At 28.1% G+C, this 13,689-nt stretch overlaps 1 protein-coding gene across 1 annotated transcript in view; it reads left to right on the forward strand.

Annotated features, from left to right (window-relative positions):
• The window catches only part of LOC119675940 (protocadherin Fat 3-like), a 35,515-nt gene that overhangs the window by 9,791 nt on the left and 12,035 nt on the right, over positions 1–13,689 (forward strand). The window lies entirely within an intron of this gene.

A 13,689-nucleotide genomic window follows, 5' to 3' on the forward strand; every position in this document is an offset into this window, starting at 1 on the left:
ATTTCACGTCAAAACTTTTAATAATAATAAAAATAATAATAAATCGTGTTTTACCAAACAAAGAAGAAGGAATATATTTTATATATGATAAACGGCAAACAGAAATATGTTATCATCTGTGAATTGCTAAATATTTTATATCAGAAGTAATTCACATTATTTTATCATATTACTCTACATTTCTCTATATGTTTTTAATCCACTTTTGCAGTGAATATTCATATATGCATTAGCACTTCTAGTTATATCATAATGTCCACAAGTGACAGAGAATGAATCATATATGACAGTGCTATCTAAAAATTCGATTCGTAAGAATAGTGAAAATTCCACAAATAGTGACAGAACCGGAACTTACGAAAAAAGTGATAGTGATGTTCGCTGAATTAGTAGAAGTACAAACCATAATAGGGAACTAGGGCCTAGGGATACTAGAGTCAAATAATAAATGTCATATGATATGTAATATGATTCATGCAAAAAAGAGACCGGAGTTTTTCAAAAAGAAAGGTGTTATGTTGTAGCATATTAAAACTAGGCCAAATGTTATTTTATGGGTCACAAAAATTAAAATTAAAAAATATTATGTTGAAAGTGTTGATATATATATATCTACATTATTGTCCTAATATTAAGTTGTCCGTTCACCATTTTGCTTGTCATTACCATTCACTTGCTAACATAAAACTACTTTCGGTTACAAGTTAGGTTAGGTTGAAAAGGCGGCCTTGTTTACCAAGGAAGCCCACTTGAGCACAAATAATGGCCCGTTGTGGTACCACAGGAAAAGCCAATGTTAGACAAGGTAAGCAGTATACGAACAACGCCCAAAAAAGTTAATGCGGTTGAAATAAAAAATTGAAACAGAAAAATTGAAGTTGATCACAGCGGAAGCTGTTGTGTTTTTTAATAGAAGACTAGCACTTTATGACTTTAGAAACACCTTGGCTCGAATATTTTAATATATTCAATGTATTCAGTTCTTACTGTAATTTCATATTTTTATATTTTTTTGTTCATAAACACTCTTAGTGACATAAGATTCACCTTAAAAGAATACTTTGACTTTGAAAATGAGTAAGAGTAACAAAAATATAATACAAGGTAGTCAAAAAATATAGTAAATAAATGGAAAAATGAAACTGTTTTTGAAGTAAAGAAAAATGGATTAAATTAAATATTTAAGTTAATTTAAAGTTAATAAGTATTAAATAGGGTTTTACAAGACATTAAAATATTTATTATATATATGTTTGGAATTTATATATTTCTATGAGCATTTCCTAGAAACTTATAGTTTTATATTATGAGTAATTTCATTGTTTACTTCTACGAAAATATTTGTGACTACTTTAAACTTTATTGAAAGACTATTCTTTTTATATGGTAAGTATACACAAAATTTACAGAAAAATATTTAAACTTAAATTTGCTTCACTTGGGAATAATTTTTAATTTAATTTTTTTCCGAAATAAATCTTTCAAAATGATTTTTATTTCATTATAAAACCATTTTTAAAATATTTGAAAGCAAATATAATTTTATGAATTGCATATAATGTAACTATCAAACCCACGTGCTCTCAACATATCCTTGAAAAACCATGGAAATAATTTTCGTTGAATTTAGTATATTCTCAAAGTCAGTATTATTTAATTTAAATCTTTTCAAAGAATCACCACACTGCATATTTTACATATTTACGTAAAAAATTTTATTTCGGGATGAATTAAATTCCACATAAAATTTTAGATGCAGAAATGTTTGGATTGATTTTCAAATATTTATATAAAAAAAGGTAAAGATGTAGCTTTGGCTTAACTGAAGTTTCCATACCTTTCATTCGTTTAGTAAAGTTACAAATCATCTAAAATTTACCTAGCAAATTTGCTCAGCTTATATTTAAATTTAAATTTGAGTGCATCATCTGTGATACTTACATAGTATATTTGATGTTTTAGTACCTTACTTTAAAGAGCTGATATCTTGATCCAATGAATATAAAAAATCAGAATCATTTTAAATATTCTCTCAGTAATATGGTATCACAAGTAACAATACATTCAAAAATCTATTGTATTAATATCTTATTAAGGCTATGTGCTAGTTCGATTAAATTGATGGTAAATTGAGGGAAATAGTAAATTATGTCGGTATGGCAGGAATGTTGATATTTACAAGAATTTCAGGTAGGATAAATTAAATAAAAATTACGCAAATTAGGTGAAAATCTTGTAAGATGTGTAATAAGTAAGTAAATAAAATTGAATACTTTTAACCAATAATAAATAAAAAAAAATCCAAAAAAAATCCCTAGGAGCTCGCAATTTACTCGAACTCGCACACGGCCTAAGAAATAATTCGAAAAACTTAATTCCTATATCATAGCTTAAATCATATATTTCATCTATATTTCATCTATTATTCAATATCTGCTGAATTATTTTTCTTAACGGGTTCAAAAATTGTAATTACATTGGTTCCAAATGGAATTTTTTGGACTTTCGATCATTTTTCTAAGGAAGTATTTTTTTTTTGGAAATTCATTATACATTTTTTTTCTCATGTTTTGTATGTCAGTATTTAATTATGTTAGAAATACTTTTATCAGATTAATTTCTTTAAAATCTATTTCTTATATCCCTTATATAACTTAACATTCTCAGCTTTTCAAATTGGACCTGTCCTTAGTTTCATTAACGGCACAATCATGAGATATTATTTGATAGATTGATTGCTACCAAATGGGATATCAACTTGTTTGTCTGGGAAAGTCCTGTCTGGCTTTGGCAGCTCTCAACTTTTTTTTTAACAATTATTAATTAATTTTATATGAAAAGAAACAATTTTTATTTCCTGGGTATACTCATTTGATTACGAATTTTAGTAAAAGCAGCTATTTTGAGTAACATTTTCGATTACGCTATATATCAATATAGTTTATTATTGAGATATAAACTTTTAGTGTCCACCACAACAGGAAAATAGATTAAATACCACAAATCGGCTACTTGTGAAAAAACACGATTAGTCATCGCTTCTAATTTCACAGGCACGAGGTCTAAACCTAGTCCTTGCAGTCCAAACGCATTATATATAGACTATAAACTAATTATAAAATTCAAATATTTTCTAAGACCACTGATGATGAGTACTTGGCAATACTCGAAACAGTGTTATATGGTTAGCCAAATTTTAATAAATTAACTAAAATTTTTGTTGTTGTCCTTTCATACCTATTTGAATCCTTTGAACTTTTAAGTAGACAGATAGTTGGTGCTAATATGTATGAAAAAATATGGCAATGAAAAAATTGCTTATATTAAAATCGCTAGATGACTTGTGTAGATTTTGCTAGTGCAATTAATGTAAAAAGTTTGTAACTTTAAATCTCGATTTTTCAAGATGTAAGTTAAGCGACATAGAGCAAAGTTAAAGAAGGTGCTAAATTTCATTATCAAATGGACATACCGAATCTTTTCATTAGTAGAAACATTACCAGTCAGTATATTCATTTTATATTCCATTTAGTTAATATTTTAACGATAAGAAAATTCTACTGAAATTGAACTTTTTAATCCCACATCATGCTAACATATATGATATTCCACTTTTAACAACTATAATCCATTTTAACATACTCAACACTGACGTGCTTAATCACTTTAACTGAAATTATTGCCGAACTTTCAAAATTTAGAAGTCGAATTGTTTCTGCAATTCAAAATATTTTCCAAATTTTGTTTTGTAACTTTATGACAACATTTATGAATCCTATTTTTTTTTTAAATTCTGCACTTTTTTTTATAATTAAAAACTTTTTTACGAATCCTTAAAACAAATTCAAAACTATTTTTTTCCCCACAAAAATTTACTTGACTTTTGTCTTTAGTGTCTGTTTCCGTTTCCGTTTCAGTTTCATTACTTTTGGTTGGCATCATTACGGATAATTACCACTTCGTGTGTATATCTGTGGGCAAATGTGCATGTGTACTCGTAGTTCCATTAAAATAAAATCAGAGTTGAAGAACAAGATGAGAAAATAATGAAGAAAACCACTTGAACCGGAAAAATTTTTAACTCGATTTAGGTCGTGACTGAAATAACTACATTCGTATGATGACATAAATGAGAACGACAGAATCAGCAATTTAGTACCCAAAACATTTCAGTGTAAAAGTGTCCAATTCTAAAACAAACAGCACCTCCAGAAATATTAAAGTTTTCGGAAATGTACCAATTTTGGTAAAGTTCCTTTTCCGATAAATTTAATTATCATATATATTCAAATATACATACGTATAAGTATTTGTACATTAAATAAACTTCAATATATAAAAATTTTGCGTATAAAGACACAATAACTGTTGAATAGATTATTAATATGCTTTATAATTCATGTATTTTATAATTAGAGAACGCTGAAGTACTATGTTATTCCAATTTTTCTCATATTTGACACCCCATCATACTCCTATGTAACATTATGTCACAATTTCTTATATCCTTCAAAGAAAGGTCACACTATTTTTTGACGGTTTTTAGTTTAAGTGTGAATGAAATTATCTAGCATTTATGGATATTAAATCTATATACTTTTAAAGATTTAAAGAACTTATTAGTTCGATCTTGCCTTCGACTAGCAAGATTTTCGTTCCTAACAAAATGGAGCCATTTATAGTTATCAATTTATATTTTACTGCTCTTCAACGATGATTGTTGATATGTTATTAAAGAACTTTAAATTACATCAGTATTTATTCCTTTTCTAAGAATACTGATAATCTTTGTCTAGCTAATAAATTTGCAATATTATTTTCTGTAATCCTTGGCGCTCTGAAAATTTGATTTGTATTATAGCATATAGGTTACTCACGGACCTGATTTGATTTTTACATTGTTTTCCCTCATGTCTGTTTGAGCTATAGGTTACTGTGGTAGTGCAAGTGAATTTTATATAATTGCAAAATTTATTAGATTTCGTTAACTTTAAATTAAAAAAAAATTGTTCTTAATTATAGTTAATTTACTAACTTAAGTAAATTCTTGGGCTGACTACACAGTTGTTTTGAATATGAATACATATGCATCATTTTAATTTTTGAGTTATTTATTAATTTATGCTAATTATCCTTTTATAAAATTTAGACTACAAGTATCAGGTATTGAACCCTGACGAATTTCAACCGTGGACTAGCATGTTAATATACAATGCTAACGTTCTTTTATCTATTTATTCATGAACAAACCTTACGCTTATTGTAATATTCCTTAGAAGAAACGCATATACTACAGCTATATAATGATTGAAAGCTTAATGATTGTAGAAATTTTTTCTGCATATTTAATAAATTTTTTTTATTTTTTTTCAGTTGGCAATTCAATCGTTTATAGAACGCTACACTGCAAATGTTCTTGATACCAGTATTAGGCTTTTCTTGTTGAAGATGTTATTGTATCGTCGAAATGATAAATGACGCGCTAATGAATACCAAGGCAATGTAATGTTTCTGCAAGCTTAAACGCGCAATATGTGCGTACTACCGCATTCTAAAAATGTATGGCCATATATCTTTAAGCTAACAGCCCTGTAAATTTCCTTCCTTTAGATGAAAAAAATTAAACACATGTACGTGTTTATAAGCATATCACCTCGTAAACTTATATTTATTACAACTGAAATATGGAACAATTTGCGTTTATTCTCGCCAAGATGACAATTTCAGTTAAAAGCTGTTTTATCGCAGGTTAATTTTTAATACTACATCTGGGAACAGCCTCTGCGTGCTGTTGGCCTAAATTAATATGCTTCATATTAACCTCTAGTACCATATATGAGCCATATATGCCAACACTTGCACGCTTGATAGGTCTCAGTTTAATGAAGGCAATTAATTTACTTGGTAATGCTCGTATCTGTTGATCATAAAACGTGTTTATGTTGCCAATAAAATAATTAAATGAAAATCAAATCTCAATTGTTTAAATGCCTAAATAATACTTAACAACAGACTAACAAATGTGCATATTTATTGCAGATTAATTTGAACACATGTCTTAAAGACGAAAAGATTATTTTTAACGAATGATTTAAAATAAAAAATATAAGAACTTTGAATTACAGAACATTATCTAGAGTGTTATAACAATACTGCAATATTGAAGTATATTCTGGTAGTACTGATCTTAATAATAAAAATTAAATTAAATAGTTCAAAAATACTATATTTTACTGGTCAATGTTTAAAGATCCATCGTACAGAGTAAGATTTTTACATATATAATAATAAATTCATAAAATTTTTACAAGTGATGTTTGCATTAATCAATGTTATGTAAGAAATTTATTGTTTACAACAAAAAAATATGATATGCAAATTTATTATTTAAACACAGAATCTGATATGATATATGTAAATTCTCCCATACTTGTGGAATCTAAAATTTGTCTAATAGCTAAAATACTGATACTAAGTTCAGACACTTGAACGGCACAACAGAAAGCAAACAAAAGACATGACATAAAATATGTGTTATAAATTTGGGTAGGGCTGCAGATAGACTATAGAAATACACTACAGAAAAGTTATAGTAGGCTCTGATGAAGATTCACCGGCAGTATTTTACAAGTAAAATATAGGTATTTGGATAAACTTTCATTTATGGGGAGGTCAGCAAGCCGATAAGTCTGAGCAGCGAAGAAACTGAATTATATATACGTTATCTTGAAGAAAGCTTAACCGTAGAAGATGCTAAAGAAAAATAATTGATTATGTAGGAACTACTATAGAAACACAAAACGCAACAGAATTTAAATCATGCAAACCTCTATTGAACAACATCAAAACTGCATCAAAACCGACAGGAGAATGTCAAAATCTATTTCAGGTGGTAGGAAATCCAGCATAAACAGCATTATTATTGCCAAATATTTCAAATTAGCAATTGTATCGAAGTCTTATCTGTAATATATAGTCTATTAAAAGTGTCAATAAGTCAATAAACCCTGCATTGCATTTGAAGTTACGTCAGCACATTTTATGCGGGATGCTGCTAAGAGGTGGCTATCGAAAATCGACTTTAATATTATGGAATCGATAATCATATTAATTTGCAACTCTGATTAATAACATATGGTTTATATATTTTATGTGATTTTTTAAGAAAATAATTTGAAAAGTAATAAAAAAGAATGAGAAAAATGGGAAATACTTGTCCACAATGACAGCATATAAAAAAGTACCCGAACAAGGTTACATTTGCGTACACTGTTATTTAACAATTCGTGCGCAATATAATATCCACATACCTTTAGCTTATGCCATATCAAGATCATAGATCGTGATGCTAAATCACACTCTTCCCGAGGTGCCGATGAGATAAATAGCATCCCATTAATGTGTCTCTGAACCGAAACTCCCAGATAACTCGCACCCTCCGGTTCTAGCAGTCCTCTGCTCAAATCGATTTTCTCTTCTCCGCTATACGTAGGCTTAAGATACTTTTTAATGAAAGATGGGTAGGTTCAACGATGTCTAGACAATGTTCCACTAAAATCAAATCCAATACTCTTATTGAGATGTCCCATAAAAATATCAGTCTTTCTTTTAATTACAGCTGTAAAGAGGACAATGAAAGTGTCGCTCATCTGCAACGTCTTGCTACTCTGGTGGCCTCCTTTTTTACGGATCTTGGTTAACTGGTTGGTTAACATTAAGCAGCATTTTAAGCTTAGCCAAAGCTTTAAGGTGATTTTAACGTCTGAGTTCTTCCCTTATACAGTAACACAAGGGCCGATAGGCTTGAGTAAATTCCGATACAGCTTCGCCGAGTTTCGCCAATACAGCCTAGCGTAACCTAACTTATAACTCAATAAGCATTCAGCAACTTTTTTCCGAATGCACCCCTAAATAAATTTTCTACTTTCTGTAAGTTTACCCAATAGCGATCAATAAACGAGCAAAATACCGAAGTAATCAACTTAATCGAAGATGAATATGACTATCGCTCATAAATATATAATATACCTACATATTAAATAATATAATGTCGTATAGAATACTACTAAATGACTCAACATATTCACTTCAAACTTAGAACAATCTTTTAGTTTAAAAATTAATTATTAGCAATTAAAACACTTAACCCGCGAAAAACAATATGGATTGCCTAAGATTCATCAAGAAAACATGTCAGTTAGACCTAATTGTCTTTAAGCAATAAACTTTACAAACATTGAAAACCAATTCATCACCAATCATGGCATATATTGAGATGAAGAAACTACTACACAATACATTATATGGAAACAAACGTTTTAGTATTGTGAGAAGGAATAGAAATAGTGCTGAATCCAAAACGGCAATAGTTTCGAATTGTGTTGCATCAAAACACCAACTGGACTCGAAAAATTCCTTATGACATGAAACTAACTATAAGACACATATATGTGTAAATTTCAACCAAATCGGAGACCATGAGGTCAAAAAGGTGTCCGAGTTGTAAAAGAATGACCCATATACGAAACTGAGTTCATATGCATAAACACACACGCAAACAGGATAAATATATTATTCCTGTATTAACGTATATACATATATATTGCGATTTAATTGTGATGGTATAGAAGAAGCATTTTTTTGGACTATGTATTTAATTTGTTGCTATATTATAAAAATGTTTATTATAAGTTACAGTATTAAGTTACTAATAAACTTAAGGATAGCTATAGAGTAAAGTCGATATATCAGTAACAGTAAAATAGATTTTAAAAATAATTTAAAAAGTTCTGTATTATTTAACATTTACTAATTAAGCCGTATAAAAACACATAAAAAAAATTTAATCATTAAAACAATATTTTGCAAAATCATTAAGATATTTTATGTATCAAATATCAGCGTAAATTCTGTGTAAAAATATTAAAATAGAAATATTAGAAATTTAAAAATTAAATATTTTGCAAATTTGTTTCAAATTTAATTGGTATTATATTTACTTTAAGTTTACTAGTTTCACTGACATTAAAAATTCATTTAAATTTTGTATGCATTCAAATTCTTATACATAATTTTAAAAAATTTGAGTTCATTGAATATAACTTAACAAAAATTGATACATACATATACTCTACAAAATAAATACATATTTATTTTCTGATATATAAGCAAATGGTACTCCGCACTATTAACAAGCATCTGAATTTTGTAGTAAAAGGCTTAATAACAATTTCTTTAACATTTGTTATTCTGTAATGTTTTGTTTTTTTTTTGTGTGTAATAAAAAATTAATCTAATTTTACTGTTAGTTCTGCCTTCTGATACCAAAGGATTCAATGTTTATCATGTAAGTCCCAGGAGCTTTTCGCTTTCTTTTTACTGTCAACGAACATTAATCAAATTTTCGGATTTATTCATGTCCTCAATGCTTAAGCTTAATCACACACATGTGGTGCAGCCAAGCTGTCTGCTGCTAATACTTCCCGAAAAGAAACCAATATTCTTGAACGCCTGCAGACATTAAGAAGTAATGTTGAGCTACATTTATCATGACAAATGAAAAATTAATTTCTACTCGGGACTATGGTGAACATTATTTTATTGCTTTATCTTTGAAAAAAAAAAATGAAGTGAAAAACGGATTTTCTATAAAAATTTTATATATTTTTTCTTATTAATTTCGTTTGTTGAATTATTTGTCGAGTATTTCACAAATCAGCAACATAAACAAGATTTGATAAAGATTAAATGACTTTGTATAATTCATAGATAAAAAAGAATAATTTTTGTAATAGTCAGATTGATGAATCACCTTTAAAGATTCGGTGCATGGTCAGAGCTTAGAAACAGATAACATTGATTAAAGTTTATTTGACCAAAAAGAACACACTTTCAGTTTTTAAGGGAAGTAGATTTTTTATTTTTTAAGAAACGTCAGGTGTTTTAATATTCTCAATTTATATTATGCGAAATCAAAAGTTCAATCGAATGTACTATGACAAATAACTATTGATGAGTAGTAAATAATAAATTGCGAACTCCACAAATATTTCAGATTTCCATTATGACAAAAAAAGAAATAAGCTCAGTTGTAGGTATTTCAACAGAATAGAACCCCATTCGTATCAACTCGTAGTTAACTTTTTAAATAATAGTGAATCGGGTTTATTTACCAGAATAAACCATATTCACCATTCCAGAATCTGAGACATAGTACATATTAGAGTATCCAACTTAAAACTATAAAGATATACGAAAAGACATCTTGATATGGTGCTACATGGTAAATTATTTAATATACTTCGAACTATGGATAACGATGTTAAAGATGTTCAGTGCATTTCAACAGTTGATTGAAGCCCGACCACTGACATTAGCAGTGTCTTAACTGATCTTGTGTCTATGAATAGGTGGCGTAGGACAAGTGCATACACTATCAGCATCATTGTTACTATTCATAATCATTTAAACCTTTTTAAGCATAAGCAGCAAACGTATTAAAACAAGCAGCTAATACTTGTATTCCTGCAGAGATAGATCTGGTCAATGCTTTTGGCTTGCAAATCAACACCGTAGATGTTTTAGATGTGATGCAAGCATTATAAAATATAATCAAAACATTGATCATATCTAGAAATATAAATATCTTTAATTTTGGCTAGAATAATATCAAAAGATTAAGAGATGATAAGATAAATATTATAAGAAAGTCAAGTATAAGTTACAAATTATCAGAAGTATCTTCCTGTCATTTTTCTTGATACTAACTAATCAAGAGTTTAACCTAAACCAAATATATATAAAGAGCTTTATGTGTTCTATTTTACGTTACAAGACAGAAATTTGTTAACAAAAAATATCAACCATTAACTTACTAAAGCCGTTAACATGCGGTGCTATGGTTGCTTGCTAAAAAAATATCTTGGACTAACAAAGTGTGCATTGCGATGTCACTCAGAAGAATGTAATAGGAAATAGAGCTGCCAAAAGAGATTAAAACCTTGAAAATTGAATATTCTGTGCTTATTATTTATACGGTAAAATATTGCAACTAAAATTAGAAAGAGGTATTAGAGCCAAAAGAGTTGCAGGGTGGGTTGCTTCCACCCTTAACTCTTCACAGATTAGAAGCATACCATCGAAGAAATAAAACACATCTCATGATCAACGAAAAGAAAAACAGAATCTAAGGTGTAATTATGTTCACAAGAACGAAGCATTATTATTCTGTTCACCTATTCTATGGTATAACTCCAAACAATGTTTAGAGTTCAGAGTTTAGACATTTTGTAATCTCTGTTGTAATATGAATAAAATTTTTGGTTGTTGATTTTAAAAAATAATACAAATACATTTGAATACAGTTTGAGTTCAGAAGCTTTTGCGGATTGAGAGCAATTTATTTTGAATAAATTAAAATCAAACATATTCACTGACAAAAGTTAATACATTGTTTCTATTAGAGACGGTGCGTGTGACTACTACACGACTACATAGCACATACATATATATAATAAATAAATTATATTGCACTAAATTTGCACTAAACTCATAAATAATTCACAATATTAAGAGAGAACTATATGTAGAACTATTTGCAGGATTTGTCAAGAAATTTTCAAAACTTGAGAGTATTTGAAGTATGTATTCAATTTTGTATAAGGTGGTTTCTCCCATTTTTGTTCTGATTTCTACTAACTTTCTTTAAGCAAATGCGAAATATTTTAAAGTTAATCTAGAACTAGTCGAGAATATTAAATATTTTCTAGAATGAGTGTGCAGAATAAAATAAATAGAAAATCCTTACTGTATTTCATCACATTGCTATTCCTTGAAAAAGCAAATCAAACTTATCAAATAAATTCGCATTTTCGCTTACAAATCTATTTCTTCAAACATGTCAAATAGCAGCTTTGATAAAAACTGACGATGTTATCCTACCTTGTAGGATGTCATATTAAACTGATTTATTACTTATGGTATACATATAGTATATTGTATATACCTTTGGACTCTTCTGTCACTTGTTCGCAGTTTATTTGTTATTATCAGAGCATGTACTTTCACTTTATACGTGAATAAATATACTTTATCTAAACATGTCAAAATAAAGTCAAGTTGTAATTGACATGTGTTGAATAAAATGATTGGAGTATAATGCACAAAAAAATATAAGAAAAAATATAGGGGAAAAGGAAAGAAAAATAGAAATTGTTAGGAAATGAAAATGTTCTTCCTTGACTCCCGTAGCTTACTTATTCCTTTTATATTTGAAGGAATTTTCTTATTGATGTGTACGTAATCCTGTGTCAAGTTAACTCATCCTTCCAAGAATTCAATAAAAATATGGAAATGTTTGTTTAGAAAATTGTTAATTTTTTTAAAACAATTTGAACTTGACTTGAAATCAAGCACATTTTAAAAATTACTTGTACCAACAAAATAATAAATATATTTGCGAAAAATGCAATGGTCTTCCCCAAAGAATATATAACCAAGCATTGAATAGGATTTTCAATTCTACCAATGACATAGGAAAACCTTGTCGAAATTGTGGAAGAAAATGCTATAAAAGCTTTAATCAATGGAATTGGTTTTCGTTTTTAAAATCAACAAATTGTTATATGTGCTTCTCTTCCTTTTTTTTTAAATTTGAAATATTTTTATCTTTTTTGTTATTAAATTTAATCCATAATATTTCCTGAAAAAAATTGGTTTAACTATCTTTTCTTTGAGAAATGTTTTATATTTCAAGCAGATATTTCCTTAGAAAATATTTATATTCATCCAATCTTTTTTTTTCTAAAAATTAAAAATTTCGTAGAAAAATAAATATTTTGTTACGAAAAATATATTTTTAGCTTAAAGCCGTTTTTGGGATAATAGCATGAGTTTACCAGATCTAATTTTCATTCACCGCTGCGTAAATTTAAACGCACATAAATAATTTATTTACAGTTTTTTTTTTGTGATGATTTATTTTTTTATATAAACTATAAGATATTTTTTTTCTATTAAAACATATTTACAAAACAAACATAACCATTGCGTAGGCATTAAATTCCTTATGCCAAACAAATGTCAAATGTACATTCTGTGCATTATGCAGAACTTCATATACGGATTGATGTAATTCCTAAGAACTGTTATAGAATAGTTGCTAAAGATACTTAAGCTGGGATTTAAATAAGCACTGGTATGATGTGGAGGTATGTGAGCCATAAATATGAACACCTAAATGATTTTATATGCGCAGTGAATTTTCGATTGCAAGGAGCTTAAAATCTTTCTCTAAGATATATTTGTGAAGTAAGTGGTAGCAATCATAGTACCCGTAAAGATGGATTTACATTCATCTTTATTTTTACGTATTTGCTTTTATTTTCTTTATATTTACTCATGTAAAAATTTAAAAAAAAATTAAACTATTTAAAATTATATACAAAGTATCAATTTAATGAATTAAATAAGAATAAACTAACTACAAGTATTATACGTAATCTTGTGTAAAATTTTATTATATTACTAGCAATAAATTGTAGATATACGAGGGCGGTTTGATAAGCCAGTGACTTTTTGAATAAAACAAATTTTTTCGGCAAATAAACATTTTATTTTTCCACATAATCACCTTTTAGTGCAATACATTTAGTCCAGCGTTTTTCTAATTTTCTTATTCCCCCAAATAAT

This window comes from Teleopsis dalmanni, chromosome 2 (genome assembly GCF_002237135.1).
Source record: "Teleopsis dalmanni isolate 2A chromosome 2, ASM223713v2, whole genome shotgun sequence".
In the NCBI taxonomy this organism is placed as follows: Eukaryota; Metazoa; Arthropoda; class Insecta; order Diptera; family Diopsidae; genus Teleopsis; species Teleopsis dalmanni.